The sequence below is a fragment of the Acanthochromis polyacanthus genome, chromosome 18 (genome assembly GCF_021347895.1).
Source record: "Acanthochromis polyacanthus isolate Apoly-LR-REF ecotype Palm Island chromosome 18, KAUST_Apoly_ChrSc, whole genome shotgun sequence".
NCBI lineage: Eukaryota > Metazoa > Chordata > Actinopteri > Pomacentridae > Acanthochromis > Acanthochromis polyacanthus.
The window spans coordinates 10,132,181-10,153,169 of NC_067130.1; positions in this window are offsets into that span (position 1 = coordinate 10,132,181).

Below are 20,989 nucleotides of genomic sequence, written 5' to 3' on the forward strand. Positions count from 1 at the left end.
AGTTGAAAAATGAAATAGGTGCAAATCCCCAGCAAATTTCATTTATATTTTTACTTATTTATCTTCATTTAAATCAGTGTTTCCTATAGAATTTGTAAACAGTTCTGTGAGAGTCAGTGACTTTTCGCATACTATATCTGTCAATTTCCACTGCACCTACTATCAGTCCAAGCTGTAGGTCAATTTAGTCATTTTCTTTTGGAGGTTTTGATCATATCAAATTATCTTTTTGAGCAGATGGAGTTTTCCAGTTGTTATGGGACTGTAAATGTTATTTTTTTTCTTTCAGTAGTTCTCCAAGTTAAACTTTAAACTTCACTCTTGACCTTGCAACCTCACCTCAAGTACAGTTTTAATATTTTAAAAGAATTTGACACATGTGAGTCTGAAAATTGCCCATCTTTTGTTTTGCTCAAAAACAATCTTAGTACATTCAGTGGACAACGTAAGTCTAAATAATGTATATTAATGATAAAAATTACCCCCCATGTCTTCAACTTGCTGGCAGAAACATGCCCACACGTGTTGTCGAGTCAGTCAAACAAACCCTCTCTTGCTCTTGCAAAGGGTAAAGTGCAGTAACCTCTACTACTTCAACTGAAAGTGCAGTTTTACTTGACACACCTCAGTTAAAAGTGAATCCCACACTGAAATGCATATCAGTTCGCCAAATTTATATAGAGCAAAAAGAAAGTTTAAAGAACAACGATAGGTAAATAAAAAAGATGGAATTGAAAGCTCTCTGTTGAAGTTTTTCTTCACTTAATTCTTAGAGAATTAAAAACGAAGCACAGCCAGCTATGGCTTACCATTGTTTGTATATAATTGCTTCATAATGACTCTTATCTTCCTGATTTTGGTCAAGGAACAAATCTAAATGGTCTTTTTTTTGTCTTATCTGCTTGATGCTGTTTGTGATTGTGTGTATTGTCCAGTCTTTAGATTAGATCTGATTAGGGTTTGGGGAGTTTTTTTTGCTTTTTTGACAGATATTGCATTTGCAATTTGATTTGCAATCTATCATCTGCACCACCTTATCCTGCAGATGGTCACAGGAGGCTGGAGCCTATGCCAGCGGATATTAGACCAGAGTTAGGGTACACTCTGGACAGGTCGCCACACTCACACCCACTGTCAATTTAGAAATGCCAAATAACTTACCAGGTATGTCTTTAGAGTGTGGGAGGAAAAGCTCACACATTCCTCAGAGAAATTCCCCAGTCAATATGCATGTTTGGACTCAGAACCTTTTTGCTGTGATCCAACGAGCTTCAGTCTACTTTGTAGTAGACTGAAAACATATGATGGAACATTATCACGTAAGATACCAGGAAATACATGACTGTCACACAAGGAAGACAACATGAGCTTGTAAATTTACAGATATGCTGCATAGCATATATCCCAAATTGAAGGCCCGCTGTGCTTTCTTTAACATTGCAATTTTACTGCAACAGAAACGTTCTACTTCATTGAGCTCTGTCCATGGTGCTGAAACAGTTCAAACCGATATTTTTTTTCTTTTTTCTTTTTTTTTTTGTCTGCATATCCGCTCACAAAAGACACCAACCACCCATGGTGTCATTGCTTAAGCTTCATGCAATTTTTTTTTTTTCTTCTTTGTGACTGTGACCATCACCTGCCCTCATGGCAAATTAACCTATCATGTTTATTTCAAGCTGTTTCCTACATTATGCCATTGAGGGCTGTGCACACCCAAGTGAAACATAAAACAAACACAGGACAGACAGAAAGGCGAGGCATAGACAGTGTTCTGAGAGAAAAGGTGCATTCTATTTATTTGTGCTCTTTAAATCACATCTTGAAACCAGTTACAAATTTAAGACCCTTCACAAACACCAGATATGACAGAATCCCAACAGGCTCAATCATGAAGATGTCAGGAGGCCACAGAAAGGATAGATGAAGCAGGGTGAGATCCACACACTAACCCAGCAGCCTCCACTGACTCAGCGACCGGAGGAACAAACTCTATTGAGTTTTGGTAGGTGCTGGTGTGGTGGGTCTGGCATGCATGAAAACCTCCACCAAAAGGAGGGAACTGTCTCCCCCAGCCCAAGGAGGCCCATACCGCCCCCCCGCAGGAGCTACCGGGCGGAGAGCCAGCCCAGGAGCCCGGAGCGACCACCCCCCCCAACACAGCCACAGCCCCAAGGCCCGCGCAGCAGAACGGGCCATAGTAGACCCCCACGGCGCCCCACCGGCCCACAGCCCCACCTCCCCCACGACCACCTGTCCCCCCACCCCACCCCACACTACTCACCGCCCACCATGCCGTCCCCCCACCCCACCCCCACCAGGCCACCCCCCACTCCCCACCAGGCAACCCCACCACCCCTCACCCAGCCACCCCCCCCACCCCTCACCCAGCCACCCTCCCCCCTACCATCGCCTTCTTTTGCACAGTACAGGAAATGACGTGAACTAAAATTTTGCAAACTTAGCACAAAAGAAAGCAATATTTTTTTTCTTACCAGAAACAGCTCCATTATTTAGTGTACATAGAGATGTGGGACAAAAATGGTCAGAACACATCACACAAATAGTACCGACTCACTTTGCATGCTGCCGTCTTTGTGAACAGTTATCATTTGTCACTTTTCCAGTAGTAACAATATTTGTTTTATTTTTATTGCACTCTTCAGAGTGTAGGTTACAAAGTACTTCACAGGGCAGGGAGAGAAAGCAGAAGGTCATTAAAACATCAGATTTGAAAAGGCAGTTTAAAAGCACAACAAGGTGTATAAAACCAACATGGTGTTTAAGAGGCAGAAAAATGATTTAAAGAAATAAAATGCAATTGAAAGTAAATAAAAACTCAAATAAAACACATAAAGGCTCTCTGACAAAAGTACATCTTACAAAGAGATTTTTAAAAAGAGGTCACTGATTTACTTACTGTGAGAAAAGCTATAGAGAGATTTAAAAAGAATCTGTATAGTCATGAAATCTATCCTAAAATCTATAGAGTCAGTGAACTGAGGCTAAAATAGTTAGTTAGTTGCTCATGTTTCTTGGTTCTTGTTAAAAGCCTAAACTAACTGGAGTCATATGATAAGTTTTCTTTGCTCAGGCAGGTAAAATAAAGTGCTACAATAATTCAAACGAGACAATATAAAAGCTTGTAAAAGGCTCTCAGTGTCTTTGAAAGTTAAAATAGGACATATTTTTGTAATATTTCTGAGATTTTAAAAACATGATTGCACAATGTTAGCGGTGCATGGCTCAAAACTTAGATTACTGTCAAAATAAATATCAAGATTTTTCACCACAGGCCTGATTAGGTGTGAAAGAGGACCTGATGAGGTGAGAATATAGTTAGCCACATACAACTCTTCTTTCTTTTTATTTATTTTTTTCCTCGAGAAAGCTATTTGACATCTAGTTTGTAACATTAGCAATGCAGTCATTTAGATGACTCCAACAGGCAGGGAGATTAGTGTATCATCAGCATAACAAAAATACAAAGCTGCACCACATGTCTTAATTGTGTCCAAGTGGGAGCTTGTATAATAAAAACAGAAAATGTTCCAAAACTGAGCCCTGTGGGACACCTTACTGGACAGAGAAAAAAAATGATGATACGTGGTTGTTGGAGGACACACACAACCTCCTGTTTGACAGATATGATGAAAACTCTGTCTGTCTGTTCAGCAGCATTTCACTTAATAGTGCAATAATTTCAAAAGTCAGCATCACATTCTGCTGGGGCAGTGCTGGTGGCAGGATGGAGGAGATGATCAACAGTGTTAAATAAAAATCTAGGATTGTGTCGCTGGGAGGAAATGAGTTCAGAGAAATAGTTTGTTCTGGCAAGCTTGACCACACTGTTTTATTGCGCTAGTGAGTCTTTCATAATGCCGTGGTGTATTTGGAGACGGGACCTCGTCCAACCTGCTTAAAATGAATTTGAAGGAGGGACACAGTGCCGCCTGTCTCCTCACCTCTCTCTGTATTCAAAGTAATTTTAAAGAAGCATTCAACGTAGTGTGTGTGCTTTCACAGTGGTAAAACCTTCAGCCACAGGATCTTATCAAATGCACAGACTTCTGTTTAATATTTCTGAAATAGATAGCAAGGCAAAAAGAAACCTTCATAGACAGAAGGTCCTGGGTTTAAATCTGCCGGTCCTTTCTGTGTGGTTTCTGTGTGAGGATTTTTCTCCATCTTCCTCCCGACAGTCAAAATTTGGCTGTAGGTGTGAGCGTGCATGGTTGTATGTCTCTTTGTGTTAGTCCTGTAATTAACTGGCAATCCATCCAGAGTGTCCACAGGATAAATGGATGGATGAATGACATAGAATAACCAAGGCGACAATTCCTGAGTGCAGCCCGCTGGTGAGCACAGAGTTACTAGAACGAGTAAACCGTATTGTTTACACGCATGCTATTGATACTCAAAATGTTTACTCTCTCCTACGCGCTTAGCACAGCTTAGCCCCAGCCCCAGTGGGCAGATACGGTCGCATATAAGCAGATCTTTTTCAAAGGGAAGCCGCTAATGTTTGTCCAAGAAGCTGTTGTCAACTCCACAGCACAAGGATACTTCCAAGTTTGCTGCATTAGGTTACCATTAAATGTCAAGTATGCTCATTTGAGCAGTACACTGTGGTCAAGTAGTCATTCAGTGAGTAAAGTCCATTAACTCTTACATGCAGGTAGCCTGGAAAAAGTACAACAGTCAGTTCACTTGTATAATGTTTATTTAATGCAGTTTTACTGCATGTGTGAAGAAATGGCTTGAGCTGTTGACTTCAAATTCATCATCAGTATAACATAACTTTAAACAGGTGAGGTTAATGTTGAGGTTATTGGTTAAGATAAGATAAGATCAACTTTAGTCTTCCTGGAAGAAATTGTTTTGACAGAGTTTTTTTTTTTTTTTTTTTTTTTTTAAAAGCTTAGTGAACTACACACAATTACACAGAGGTTAGAAGTTAAATAGGAATCAAAAAAGAATACAAAGTACAGAATGCAAAGTGTCTAAGTGTTTGTGTGAAGTATTTAAGTGTGTGAAGTGTCTAAGTGGATGCCAAGGAATAGTGTCTAAAAATAAATAAATGAAATGAAAATTAATAAATAAAATACAAGTACAAAATGTAAACTGTGAACTAAATATGAGAACAGATAAACAGAAAGTAAACTGAATGTAAACAGATATATTATCGTTAGTGTCAGTAAAATCATTGCTCTGATGGTGAGACTGTTTCTATGTACACAGAGAAAGAAGCAAGAAAATGAATGCGAATATTGTGGAATTGCTTTTTTATGTTCATATAGTGCGATCTAATCATTATCTAACTCGTGAATAAAGACAGCCACAATGTGCTTAAGTTAATAACACATGTTTATTATCATTCACGTCTTTAATGAACACATCCATTTAGCATCCCCAGCGCTGGTGGAAACAGTAAGTGAACCCCTGGTTTAATAACTGCTCCAATCTCCTTGTATAATTGCTTCCTGCACCTGTGGATCAGACGTGCACAATGATCAAGAATGATGTCCGTTCCTTGCTTCATGTAAATGTATCTTTTCAAGTCATTCCAGAGCTTTTTTTTCTTTGGGTTAAAGATCTTTTAAATGCAAAAGCTGGATTGTCTTTGTTTCAAGTCGTTCTGATTCACTGCACTGTTTGGGGTCATTGTCCTGCTCTATCAGACAACTTCTACTGAACTTCAGCAGGGACAGCCACCCCGATATTATCCTGTGAGATATCTTGATTAACTTGGGAATTGATTTTTCCCTTGATAATGGCGAGCTCTCTGGGCCCAGAGCAGCAACGCAGCCTCAAATCACGATACTCTCTCCACTGCACTGTATCCTTTGGGATAATGTTTTCAAGTTAGTGTGCAGCATCAGGTTTTACTCCACAAAGCTGCTTGTCCACACTCAATGTCAGGCAGTCTTCTGTGCTTGAACACCCACTTCTGTCAATAATAGTAATTGTTAAACGGTTGGCTGAAAAATATCTAAACTATTTTAGATTGTTTCGCAGTCCTCTCCAACTTAATGTGAAAAAAACAAGTCTTGAGCTTAACTGTTGTGAGATTTTTTATATATTTTTTAGTGTGTGTATGAGCCACGGTTAAAGTCGGCAGGTTGTTCTTGTAAAAAAAAAAAAAGCTCAAAATGTTTGAGTACTCTCTGAGTCAAAGTAGCTCAGGCCTCCAATCTTGTTTCATTGATTGGTCTCCAGTCCTTGCTAAGACCCGGCTCCAATTTGTTGATGCTATTAGCCTAAGGGTTCACGTACTTTCTCCAGCATACACTGTGCATGTTTGATTGATGTGTTCAATCTGGGCAAGAACAACTAGAACTGACCATAGGATTAAATTCTATGTACATAAATGCAGAAAATCCCACCTACTTTTTCTTGCCACTGTATAATAATAATTAAAAAATATATTAGCAAGGTCATGCTGCATAGGGATTTTAGCTATAATGAATAACAAATCTGAAATAATGACCGATAAGGCTTCTTCTAAACTGACTATCAAAGCTGACTGTTTGGGCACTGCCTCTTTATTGTGGAACTTCCATAGGGAGCTCAGAGTAGAGTCTCTGTTCCCTGGTGTTGAAAGGAGAGGTGGGTGAGGTATTTCGGCCATGTGATTAGAATCCCTCCTGGACTTCTACCTTTGGAGGTTTTCCAGGCATGTCCAACTGGGAGGAGACCCCAGGGTGGACCCAGAACTCACTGGAGAGATTATACATCTCATCTGGCATGGGAACACCTTGAGCTCCCCCAGGAGAAACGGGAAAGCGTGCTGGTTGAGGGACGTCTGAAATTACCTGCTTAGCCTGCCTCCACCACGACCCGACCCTGGATAAGCGGAAGAAAATAGATGAAAGGTTGAATGGATGGGTATTTTGGGGTTGCAAAAACCACTGAGCTCAGACAACTCACACAGTTTTTGCCTGACAAATGTGGTGGCCTCATGAACTAAATGATTCCCAGTACATCTTTTTAAATCATCACACAATTCCAGTCGCTAATAAAATGACAGCACTTAACCTGCAAATATTATGCCACAGGTGTATCTCTCTCACACACACTCCATGATTTTGATTTCAAATTTTATATGTATTTGAAGTGTGTCCTGGTTTCTTTCACCTTGCACTGTAATTCGCTTTTGCCCATTGTGTATGGGCTTTGTTAAACTGTTCATTTTAAGGTACAATAAGCAGCAGCTCGTTCGCATTCTGTATAGTTGTTGGGGCAAATCTAAAAATAGCTGTGCAGTGGTGACATTGCACCCTTTGCTTTGGGAAGAGCATCCCACGATCTGCAGGCAGCATATGGAAACTCTAAGTCAACAAAAGATGCCACAGAGCACTTTTGCCCAGCTGGACTTGTCCAGCTGACACAACTATGCAGGTTGTGTTGCTATAAGAAGATTTTTGCTTATTTTGCTTATGTTGCCTGAGAGGTGCTTCCTCTGTTCCCTTGTTTTCCTATCTTTTCCTGACATCTCCTCCACGGGGTTTTAAATGAGATAACCACATCTCACGAAAACTACATCCTATCCAACTAATGTGGGTCTAATTTTTGTTTTGAAAGAAATCTATTTTCTCTAGAAGATAAGGCTATGAAGTCTTAGGAAACCTTTACAATTCGTCAGAATTTTCGCCGAGAAGACTGTGATTCACATACTGTTTACAAACTGTTTTCATTTGCTTCTCGCTTTGATTTTTCACCCACTGTTTGGTTGAGTTAAAGACTAAAACTACTTGGTTGGTTCTATTTCAAATCAAGCTCATCTAAAATTAGATGACAGAGATAAAAATACAGGATTTATTTGACATGGTTTTTGCAAATCTTTTCCTATTAAAGCAGTTTCTGTCTGTTGCACCCTTTAAATTAGGTGCAGGATTAATTTGCCAAGTAGTAAATTTGTTGGTTATCAGCTATCCTGCTTTAAACTGGTCATTTTTTTTAAAAGCAATTTGTGTTCTGGCTTTGACTTTCTAATAGGCAAAACTGGAAACTTCACAAATTTTCCTGGAAATGACACCTAATGACATAAGTAGTTAATATCCATAAATCACAGTTTAAGGTCTGTGGCACCAGTGTGTTTAATCCATACTTTGAGAAGCTAACATCAAAGTGAACCTTTCTAAGTCACTGCCACATCCACCACCCTTACAGTAATTTGCATTTGGGCAATATTTCCTCTTCCCTTTTGTGCTAATTTGACATTTGAGTCAGTCTGTCATAATGATTTCCTGATAGAATAGTGGGCTACAAAGATTAGCCTAAAGGGCAAATCTGACAAGCTTTTGCTGTCCTGCTAGTGAAAGTGCTGACGCCATAGAGAGATCTAGTGCATACTTTTGGAGCATGTGCCGTACTTTTGCAGACATGACCTCTTTTGTTGATAGATTTCATTGAACACTGTCTGTCTTTAATGGGCAAACAGTAACAAGACATCAGATAGGCCTGATTGATGGTGGTGTGTTCAGCGAGGTGGTGGAGAACTGCGAGTACCAACTCAAACAAGGGTATGGAAAGGAAAACTGCATTGTTATTAGTTGATGGAGAGCTTTTAAGCAGTCTGTGGTTGGTTATATGAGATTTATTGCTCAGGAAATTGCTTCGACCCGAATGCCGTGGCTGCATCTTACTCTCTCGAAATTGAATCTGATAGACAACAACCTAACGTCTACTGCACCTAGACGGAGATGGTTAAACAGATTTCTGTGGCATAATGAGCGAAGGACTCGACCTTTTCTGTCCCCACTCCCCTCAGCGAGACCGGCTGATTGTTTTTTTTTTTTTGATGTCAGAAAATGATTGAAAATTCTCCCTTCCTCTATTTTCTTTGACTTAGGCGTTAATACTCGACGTGCAGGGATTGCTGTGTACCAAGCTCCAGCCTAAAGGTCCTAGCATAATAGTCTAAATCCCCAGATAGGAGGAGTAAATTTGGATTGGGAAAGAAAAATGAACATTTCTGCTCCCTCATCCATTATTAAAAATGTATAATTCGGTAAGCTCCAAATCTTTAAACAGACCTGTGCTAAGGGCAGCTGTGGAAGGCCGTGGATGTACTGATCAGTCTGTAAAGGTGCATAAATGAGTGAGTATGAGACACTGAGAGTCGAATGACCTGTGCCTCTGTTGGAAGCAACAATCTCTACACTTATAAGGCTGTGATGGGATTGAGATCCAATGGCTGCCACAGAAAAAGCACAAATGCTGTGAATATGGGATACATTTTGTCTAATGTGGGTAGGATTGGGTCGTCCGCATGAGATCCGTGAATATATTTTAATACGATTGGTAATTACGACTGAACTCAACTTTCTGTTTCTCATTTGTGATACAGCTTAGAAATAATCAGCTTTTTGTTGAGGCAGATTAAACATTCCACCCCAGTAGTTGTTTCACCCAAATCCACAAATGTCAACCTCACGCTGGTGCACCAGGAAATGTCAGGTTAGAATTACCAAAATTATTAGGATTCATCCTCCGTGCACTGTGGATACCTGCGCTGCACCACACCGCACCGTCACCCCAAACCTCACAACCTCAATTCCAGCCCCTGCAGAGGAAAAAGAGGGAAAAAGAACAACATCATGAAAATGTAATAAAATTGCAATACACATGATGGCAACAGAGGAAAAGACACCAAAATCTGAAGAACTCATCCTCAATGTGTGTACTAAATGTTGGAAATCGCAACATTCCCAGCCATGGAGCCACTGCTAATAAAAGCTGTGTCATCAAATCGTGAAATTTCATGAAGCTGTAGAACTTGCAGTTGGTTCTTGATGAGGTGATTTGGGTGGAAACAGTCCTGATAGCTGTGCTGGCAGTGTTTTCCTGTGCTATCTTTGCTAATTGATTAGTTTAAGTTATCTGGAGACTGCCCCAGTTCTGCAGGTGTAAACAAAGAGCTCCTCAATTAGAAACTGGGTTACACCTGGAGGACAAACACACGACGGTACACGCACACACACCAGCAAAACACACATGAGCACACGACAAATATCGCCTAACAAATTGGTTTAGTGGGTGCTGAGCACACATTCCAGCAAATGTGTGCAGCGGTCTACTGATAAGTCTTTTTTTGGTTCAAAGTAACTTCAAATCTGCTCTCCTAATTTGTCGAGTGATGTAACACATGTGGGGGTTGGACCGCAACAAATTGTATGGTTCTCCAAAATGGCTTCCGTCAGCAGTGGTACATTTTGCGAAATCAAGAAAGATAAGTGTGTTAGGAGGTAATTATGTGTGCTTCAGTTTATTCTGCAGATTCCTTCTAAATGAGTGAACCACTCAGGGATAGTTAGGTGAGTTTTTACAGCAGCATCAGCAATTTGTTCACCAAAAAGCGCTTTTTTGTTCATGTCCTCCATAGAGGACGTGCAAATGTACTATTTATTTCACCATAAGATTGGAAACAGCTCTCTGACCGGGGCACAATTATAACAAGAGGAAAAATTAGAAACTGATTTATGAACCAAAAACTCAAAAAAGAATGCTTAAATATTGTCAAGTTCGATTTCTTTTTTTTACTTAAATTTAGGACAATAATGTTTAGATCTTTTTGATAAGCTTCATTGTTCAAATAATTTCATACAATCCGCCAAGATTAGAAAACATAATATTAGATTACATGATTTTAAATGTAAATGTGCAGTTTCAAAGGCATTTATTCCTCTGGAGCAACCGACTGCCCTCCACATAATATAAAATATATTTACATACTGTAAAATGTTCAATGTTCTTGGTTTACAACAAACAACTAATCAAAAGTGTGGAAGCGTGCAGTGTTTTTTTCTTCTTTTTTTTTTCAGCAGCACTGGCCATCAATCATCATTTATGGATCTGGGCATTTCCATAGACATCTCCGTCATGTGAGCTGGTATGTTGCTGGCATTACTTGTGCTTCTGCTTGAACCCTCTGCTCAAACTGCCAGCAGTTTTCGGTGAAGACAGCGAGAGACCAGTTCCTGCCGGCTTTTGCTGGTATTTTTTGCCGGTTGCAGTGGGACCACAGAGCTGATTCATGTCTCTGCTACACTGGAGCCTTGGACTGTTGTCATTCAGGACCATGTCTCAACTCATTGACAGGCCCGTGACTCACTCACACATTCCAAGTTTTAGAAAATCTACCTCTGGATGACCCCACCCCACTGGTCATATCCTCCTCCATCATCCCCATTGAGTGCTGTCAGGTCAGCTGTCTCCCCTGTTTACCATCCACATCCTGGCCCACTGACTCGCCCATCCGTTAGTCCCACCGGTGATGGACGGGGGAGGTGGGATCGTCAGGCAAGGTCAGAAGTATGGCCTTACTCTCATTACTCTGGCCTTGCTCGCTGCCATTACTTTCCGCTTTCCCTCCTCTGTTCCCCCAATCCATCTGTCACCGGAATTAAGAGCAGTGCAATATATTCCTCACCCCTCAGGCATGTTTTATTACAGCATTTAAGAGGCTGCACTTAGACGCCACTGCAGAAAGTTGCTCTGAGAGAGAACATAAATGTCTGGACAATCTCAAAAAGTCTTTTTTGTCTCAAAGAAAGTCAAAACAGTTCACTTAAATGGGTGTTAATTGATTGAATTAGTATGATCATCAAACAAAGCCAAAGTGGAATGAATTTAATTTTGTCAGAACTAAATTCACAGTTGCTCCATTGTTATCCACTATTCTTACATGCCTCTACATCTTCCACGTCCTGCAGTCAAAACATCACAATCCATTACTGTGCTGATGCAATTTATTGTGCCTGTGAAATTATGCAGCTTTAACAACTACAATTTAGAAATGACTTCAATCAAAAAATGCTAGCTACTATATAAAATTATATCATATATATCATTCGCTTTCATAGATAGATAGATAGATAGATAGATAGATAGATAGATAGATAGATAGATAGATAGATAGATAGATAGATAGATAGATAGATAGATAGATAGAGGTTTATTAATTCATATTTAGATACTGATTAAGATATTTATATATATATATATATATACTGTATAAGTAAGTGTCTTTTTGTCTCTCATTTATAACGATTGATAACTACGTAATGCCTTTTTGGGGTTCAAAAATCCAAAACTGCATACTGTATTCCAATATGCATTTCAGAAATGAAGCCACTCTACTCCAGAGTATACTAAAACAAATAAAACAGATTATAAAAGACTCATTCTTGCTTCCCTGTAGAGGACTCCTGTGAATTTTAGGATTCTTATTACAAGGCAGGTTTTGTGAACTGGACCAGCAGCACTGATGTTTGATTAATTTCCTCTGAAACATAAGGCTGTGTCCCCAGCACATATTTTGTGGGCTTGTAAATCGATATAATCTTAATTTAGAATGCTGTAACACAGTTATACTCCCAGACTTTTGGTCTTATCTTAAAGGCCAAAGGTGATGCTATCAGGACACTTCAACTATAAGATGCCAAAGTGCGAGATTAAAATCACTGATTAAATCTCACGTTTATGAAAGCATGTGTCTGTAGTTCTTCTTCCACTGTATGATGTGTTGTCTTTTATCTTATTTTTCATTATCTTGAACCATGTGTAGATTGGTTGTAAGTATAAGGGGCTCTACAAATTAGATCTTTTTGTTTTATTGTAACATATATTCCAAAGAGAGAGGGGGATGTGAAACAAGGTAAAATGATTTTCCAGCTACAGAAGCACATCCCCTGAGAACTAAACATCACAGCATCCTGAGCTCAGCAATTAACAACAGGAAGCACATCATAGTGCTTACACTCTCTGTCCAGATCGGCTAATTTAGCTGCTAGCCCTAAAAAAAGAAACCATGTACTGAACAGCATTTTAAATTAGGAGTAGAGAAAGGACTTGAGAATATTAGAGAGCTACTGTATCTCTTTCATCTGGTCATGGTGCTGTCTGGTATCTACTCCAAGGCCCCTGGCTCATCAGCAAGACCCCAGACTTAATTTCCAGATCTTGACATGACCCTCCTATGCACTAACTGCTGTAAAATCCATGCCTTCAGACTAATTAGATGGACACAGAACGCAGTGAGAACAACCGATAATTAACACCGAGACTAAATATGTGCCTGGACATTTTTTGGGGGAGGATCACAGCAGAACCTCAGTGGAACATCTTCAGATAAAAATAAATAAGTAACTTTTTTTGGACAGCAAGTAGTCGGGGGAAAAAAGGCCGCAATTGGAATTCATTTAAACATGAAGCCTGAGCCTTTAAATGGGTTGGAATTATTTCAAGGACATTTTTTTCCTCTCAATACGCATCTATTTGCACTAAGTACACTCGAAAGCATAACTGGGACGATTTTAGGATGTCAAGACACTGCTCTCTCACTCCCACACTAATGTATCATGTGCGGTTTGTTTTCTGGATAAAATTATTGGCAGATTAATTTGGGCATAATTTGAGTTCATTTCCCCTTTTCTTTGGCTTTTGAGCGAGTGATGGAGTAATAAGCTATAGTTTGGCCAGAGGCTGGATGCTCATTCCTCTTCTCATGAGCTTATTTGACAGACAGAGCAAACAAGGCGATATCTGCATTACAAATGCGTGTGCTCTCAGATGCAGAGAGCAGTCATACAGAGAAGGATACTTGAGATGCAAAACATACAAGGTTGCTACGGACCTGCTTAAGAATCAAGAACAAGCTCTGTCTAGATGAGACTTGATTAATATAAAAAAGCACCAAAACAGATCTGTATAAATGAATAAAAATCCCCACCAAATGGAACGATGGAGCCTTCATCCAGCGCTATTATAAGATACACTTAGTCACTTGTGTTTATTGAAAGCAACAGTCTGCATAATAAGTATCATTCCTAAATATTACTGATGCCCCACAGATGTTGTACACAAATAAAAGCCACATTATGACTTCATGCAAAATCTTCACTACCTTAATATTTTTCTTCCAGACTTTCAATTATCCATACTTTGCATACAAACCCTCAAATATCACTCTTGATAAAAACGCTTTTGGTGGTCTGCTGAAGCAACGCATAATATCTCATTTTTGAATAAAACTGCAAGTTTGCAAAATGGGCTATAGCTACACTATAGACAATAAAAACCACTTAGGTTAGATCAGTTTTTATTGCTTTGCTTTATACACACGCTTGCATGCACTTAATCTGTTGCCTGGATACTTATCTAAGGCCTTCTTTAACATGTAGTAAATGGAGCCACATCAAGCTATGATCAGCTGGTTGTAAAATAGCAGGTACTAAATTAATTAACAAGGTGCCTATGCTGTGTGCACAATCAACACCTGAATACTGAATTAGTATTCTGCAAGGCTTTAACAGTGCTGCCTCTGTAGGTACAACACACTGGACGTGGTTCAGCAGCTGACACATGGAGCTATCGGTGAGCCGCAGGCATGAAGAAGAAGACCAGCCACCAGCGTGAACACGTAGATCCACGTGGATTATCTCCTCAGTACAACACGTATAGATTATGTATTAAATCAAATACTTCATCTGCTGTTGGCCACAGCTCCGTATAACTCCAATGCATTTATATGACCTTAAACAAGAGACGACGAAGACAACAAAACTATAAATAAAACAGGACGTGTGCCAAATGTCCAGAACACCGTCCTGATAGGAAAATGTGTTTAGCTCAAAAGCGAGATACACGCAACTTTTGCCAATTTTTCTGGGCACACCATGGCAGGATGTTGTGTAACTATGCTGGCTTTGGACTCAAGATGACACACGCTAAATGACAATGCGTACAGGGTTTAAAGGCACACAGGATGTTTTTAATATGTTCGCTCTGAAGCATGCCGGCTCCCACACTCTGTAAACACTCCGCTGTTTATTTTAATATTGGTTAATGAAAAAAAGGCAGTGAGAAAGAGTTCTGGCACAGACAGTCAACATTTGTTCTGAGAGCTGTGCATTTACAAATTTAATTTTACCTTCCATTTTATAGTCTGTGGAAATGCCAAATGTCATCAATGCGGGTGAAAAACTGCACGCAGGAAAAGCATCTTCAGCTAACCCTTTCGGGGAGATTTTATGAAAAGTTTTGAGTGGATTGTTGCCATGAAATGACAGAAACACAAAGGTCTGTGAATGCATTTAAAGAAAATAGAAAATTAAATACACCTCACTGCATGTTTTTGAAGCCCCTGAACATTTTTTGTCATCACAATTAAAAAAAAAAAAAATTAAGCATCATATCTGGGTGACACAGAAGAAAACTTTTCGTGATTCTTGGCATTTGTGCCTATAGAAATATTCCTTTAAAAACAACATATTTCTGTAGTGAGAATCCTTTTTGCTGCTATAGCAGCTGCACCGGTCAAGGCCATGTGGATGGGAGAGGAAAATGGGACAGTGTGAACCTCCACACATTATTCCCTCGTCGTGAGGAGAAACAGAAACAAGTGAATTGATGTGTTCTAGGGTTGGGTGTTTGCTACCCCAGATCAGTATGTGGTGTTAGCAGCACCAAATGTTAGTACACAGGACACTGGCCAATCAAATACGGGCAAAATGCAAATCAATGAAGAGCAATGGATAGAAACAGGAAAATCCCCCCATCAAGGATCAAATACTTTGCAAAAAGTACATTTATGCATTGTTTTTTGCTAGATTATTATGTTAAGGAAAAAAGCTTCAACATTATCCTGAAATTTGCATTTGAGACATTTTATTTCACAAGTCTAGCAAGCAGCAGCAGCAGCTCCATACAGTGATAACAATCATCAAGGAGCCAGCCTCCTGCAATCATGCTGTGCAGTATATCCATGTGCAAGTAAGTGCAGTCTATTCTTAAGTCTATTTAAGGTACTTTTTGTATAATTCAGTGAAGGACCAACACAGCAAGGTGCACGCACACTTTTACCCAGGTGATTTACCTTCACGAATGTGGAAGCAGGGTTTCATGTGACTGTGTTCTTGTACCTGCTTTTTTTCCTCGGGTAACATGCAGGAGTGTTGATACGATACCAGTATTACAATAGATACGAAGACAAGGTCAGTGATGAAGAGTAACAACAACAAATTATGTGACTCCAAAGTGGATGCAGTTTCCAGCATGCATATTATGGCCACATCATCGTGGATGCAAGGTTTTCTCATTTGCAACCAACAGGGGGCAATGTTGTTCTGTCATTAAACTGATCACTTCAGCCACAGACTCCAGTGATGAAAAGTCTTTGGAGTACAGTGGGAAGGTTGACAAAAGAAGAAAATATAGCAAAACAAATGAATAAAACCACCAGAGGAGATAAGTCTCGGCGAGAGCCAAATTACTTCAGGCAGCTTCATTTGAACCGCTAAATCGGATTTTATGCTGAAATTGTTCAATAATTAGGGAATACAGTGAAGCTATCGTAAATGTCAGACCAAATATATCAGCACAAGCTATCAGGACCAGGTACAGCACCACAAAATACCGTGCAAGTCATTCCAGGTAGCCCTTTCATGTCTTTTCCCTGACCTCCGTGTGTTGAAATTCCATCTACAGCAAATCAGCTTACCGGAGGCCATGCAATCATGTTTGTGGTTGCTGTTTGTGCATGTATGTATGCATACATACCTATATATATGTGTAAGTGTGTATGCTTTTTCATCAGTACGTGCTGCTGCAGATATATCACCGTCTGAAAAAACAGAAGAGTTCCAACCAAAGAGAAATCTGCCAGTTGCCAAGCATATTAGATATATAATTAAACATATTAGACATTACCAACACTTGCAGCAATGTTCACCCTGAATAGAGATGCCAGTATGGCACTTCATCTTGTTTGGCTTTCGTGCTTTCTTTTACAACATATTATTCCACCAAGCTCGACACGCAGTTCCGATTAGAACAGTGAGGCAGCCTGCAAAAGCTGAAGGTGAAACATTCACACAAAAGCTGTGCTAACTTTGTGCTGGTGCAACAATGACACTCCTTATCTTATGAAAGTGGAGAAGTCATGAATAAAACATGAGGTCATAATTTTTTTTATAGCCTCTACAATACCTCATACATGGCTAGAATAGCTAACAATCAAAGAGTCAAGAGCTGGGTTCAGTGGGGAGTGACTCTCTTTTGAAGTTGTGTCTCCCCGGCCAATTCTGCATTTCTTTGAAAGGAATAAGGGGATATTGGACCATAGCATGTTGCCCGCCGCCCCCGAGACAGCCCCAGTTTCTACTGTATTTATCTATTTACTTAATGGAAAGTGGACTTCTTCTGTATTCAGTAGAGTAGAGAGTTTGAGAGGGATGATTTGCACATCAATGCCCTCTAAGTGGGTACAGAACAATACCCTTTTTCTATTTAAAAGCCCTGTGACGTGCGTGATTGAAATAACTTTTTCTATTTATAAGCTAGACTGATATTGCGATAATGTCAATGACGATACAGATTTTGAATTTCAAACGTAGATTTGTATGTTTTTCACGTGATATGCCTGTTTTAACAGTCAGTGTGGTGTATAAGTTTTGTGCTGGATTCTTCTTCTTCTCTCTAACTTCAGGGTTTTTTTTCTCTCTGTCGTGGGTTTAATGGTACAGTGGTCAAGACTCTTGAATGAGGGCTACAATAGTCTGCCATTGACCCATATGTGTTTTTATGATTTTCATACACAATTCACAACCACGGTGTAACGGAACATCTGCTGAGCTTTCCACGGCCCTGGGCAAAGCTCAACAGGTAACATAAATCTCATATTAAACTCACAGATGAATTAACACAAGACGGAGACAGGGTGAAACACACGGTCTCAATTGGGAATGAAATTCTATGAATGGAAGCAGGGAACCAAAGGATAGAAAAGTAGTTTTTCATGCCAAAAGAAGTGAAAGATCGATATAGTACGGTTCAGATCAATAGCTGTCTTGGTTGGAGATTGTGTCCATAGAGTATTGTTCTTGGAATACAAAAAAGGGGTGAATATGAGACTCGGGTTGCAGAGTGTGTGTTCACGAGGACGAGGGCAGGTAGAGGCAACAGCGTGAGCTCAGAGCATACAGAGACATTCTCAGTCGGTCATGGTGAAGAGGATTTTGTGGATGGGTTTTTTGAAGTGCAATAAAGCATTTGAAATGAGGACACTGAACGCGTTACTTTTTCATTACGGTAGGTTATTTCTCAATTATCTGCGCGTAGAAGAGAAAGATAAAGCAGGCTGAAAAATCGGCACTATATAATTTCACACTGGTCAAACTGTTTAAGGAATACTTTTACATTTAACCTTACATCCTTGTAATTATATTCACGTCAGTCAGTTGTGCAACACATAATTTACCTCCAACACTGATTTCCAGTACAGCAGAATGAAATCAACCATGTGTTTTTAACAGTCAAACTATAAATACATGATCTTTACCCTATATTTTACCAGCTATTGTGGATATCAACATTGTTTCCGATCTTCCTGTTGTTATATAAGATGCAAATGTAGCTGTAAATAATATTTGCCTTTATTTGACTAGTATTTATGATATGGTTTTAAACCTCGAGAAGTTACAGCCTCAAACTAAAATTATTCTTGAAACGTAATTGGTAGCAACCTCTCAAGGGTGTTTTATCCCATGTCAGCTGGGACAGACTCCAATAAAGCAGGCGTAGCAAATTGATAGATGTAGTCGGTAGCCCGTAATTTCAGTTTGGGAAAATTTAGTGGACAGCAAGAGGACACAAACCACGGCACAAGAGGGCAAGTGAAAGTGAGGCTACAATGCAAACTGATTAGACTTGTTTTGGACATTTGGTAAGTGTTTGGTATGTGTCTGTCAAAGCCGATAAATGCTTGAACTGATGATCTGAGGAGACAAAGATTCACAGCATGGTCAAACAGCAACAATAACACTAAATTGAAGTCTAAAAAATATCTGATTGCACTTATATATAAAGTCTTTTTTTATTAATCACAGTAGCTGCATGGCTTGAGTGTTGCAGTGTCGGCCCATTCATTTCATCCAGCCTTAAACATTGCCTGAGTTGTACTTTGTGTTCTGCACTTAGCAAATGTTGCATTAAAAAGTGCTAAACTACACATTGTACACACTAGAACTACTTAATATCATCATGTTGGCATTGTCATTATGATCATGTTGACACATTTAGCTCAATGCGGCCATCTTCCTGAGTGCAGCCTTCCATAACTGTTAGCTTTTAGACTCAGTTTCGCTTTGTTTCTCTCTTCTCTTTTCTCAGATGCCATCAGCTTTTGTCAACCGAACTTCAGTTTCACTGTGTGAAAATAATGTGATTTCTCTTCTTTCATCACAGCCTAAAAATACAACTGACAAGTGCCATTTCACTGGAGGATTTCTGCATATGGCTCATTTCCTGATTGTGCTTTACGCCCCTTGTATGCAAGATAAATAGGGAACTGACAACACAACACAGTGAGCGGAGTTCTGTATTGGTGGAAATGTAATCTACAGTAAAATCATGCTCTCTTTAAGTTACAGACTGAGCGAGGTTAGATACTTCAGTCAGAATCCATTATACTGAGCACTGACATTCAGATTTATGAGGTTGTACTGTGTTAAAAGCGCAGCGACAGTAAAACAACAGAGCCTTGATGACACTACCGGTTCTCTCCAGGTGTTCATAGACCCCATGCAACGGCACAGTATCCTCTTCACCGCTGAAATGCAAATTTCAGGGTATCCAAAGGTCTTTTTAAGTAGTTAGAAGTTGGCCTTAAGTTGGCATTAAGTTTAACCTTCCTCATTTTTTTTTAGAAAGCCAGGATTATGTGTGCCTTTTCAAGAAGAGCAGGAATTTCTGTGCGAGATTTACCTCGCAAGACGTAGCAGTGGGGGTACATCAGCGCATGGCAACCTGTAGTGTCAGCTGTTTATTGTCAGCAGTCAGCTATCTTGCTGTCCTTGCTGTTTACAGGGCGAAATGCTGATGTTTGTTCCTTCCTCCGCCTTAAAAGCTTAGGATTTAGCAGTGAGAATCTGCAATTCAAATGCAATTATTGCTTTTCTTCTCTCTGTCACTGGCAACTCCATTAGCCAATTAAATTTGCAGTATCTTTTTATTGGAATTGCTTGCAAGTGAGGGACAAAATGTCAGTGTTTTTCCAATGATAGATAATTTCATTTTCAAAACATAATTGGACATGAGCACGAGTGTGTTGGTGTGAGTGCTGTTCAGGGCATGGAGTAAAATCTGGAAACTTGAAATCCTTGTAACATTATCCACGAGCAGGGTTTGACTCCTTTTTCAACTACATGTCCCTAAAGCTATTTGATTCAATTATATATTTAAATCTTTCATTTTTTTTATCAATTCAAAAGGGTCCAATTACATTTGGGAAGCAATTCATGAGCGTGAACAACATACGCAGAACAAACGACCATAAGCGCGTCTGCTTCTTTGACCTCTTGGTAGTGAATCTGATATATATTAGTACATACAGCATGATGTACCAGACCAGGCCCAGTGTCTCAGCCACAACACTTACATGTATTGATCCAAATGCACCTTTGTCTCACACAGCATGAATCCAGAGCAGCGTCAGATAATAACCCTTCGCATCTCTGTCAGAAAGCTTGATGACTTAGCCATGCTGCACCGGGTCTGCCAGCCTATTTAGCCTCAAGAGAGAGCAAGAGATGGAGAAGGGTGTGTGTGTGTGTGTGCATGTGTGTGTGTGGCTGTGTGTGTTCAGTGCGGGGGCTGGTAGCCGAAAGAGTGACTGTAGCTTATGAGCAAGTGTCTGACAGTGAGAAACACCAAATAAGCGAACAACTCCTCACTCAGCCAGTAGCTATTGATCCAGGTTCAACAGGGCATCTGAAGGACCATTGATCTGAACCCCATCTCCGCTCATTGGTCATCATCACAACAGGCAGTGACACACTGCATAGAAAGCTTGCCTTAACAAGACATTTGGTCTGATATTCAACATGTAATATCTTGAGCAACAGCAGAACAAGAACAATATGTCTAATTCTTTCAAACTGCAAAACAATAGCATTGGTTTGGCAATAATCTTGCTGCTTGGGCAGAT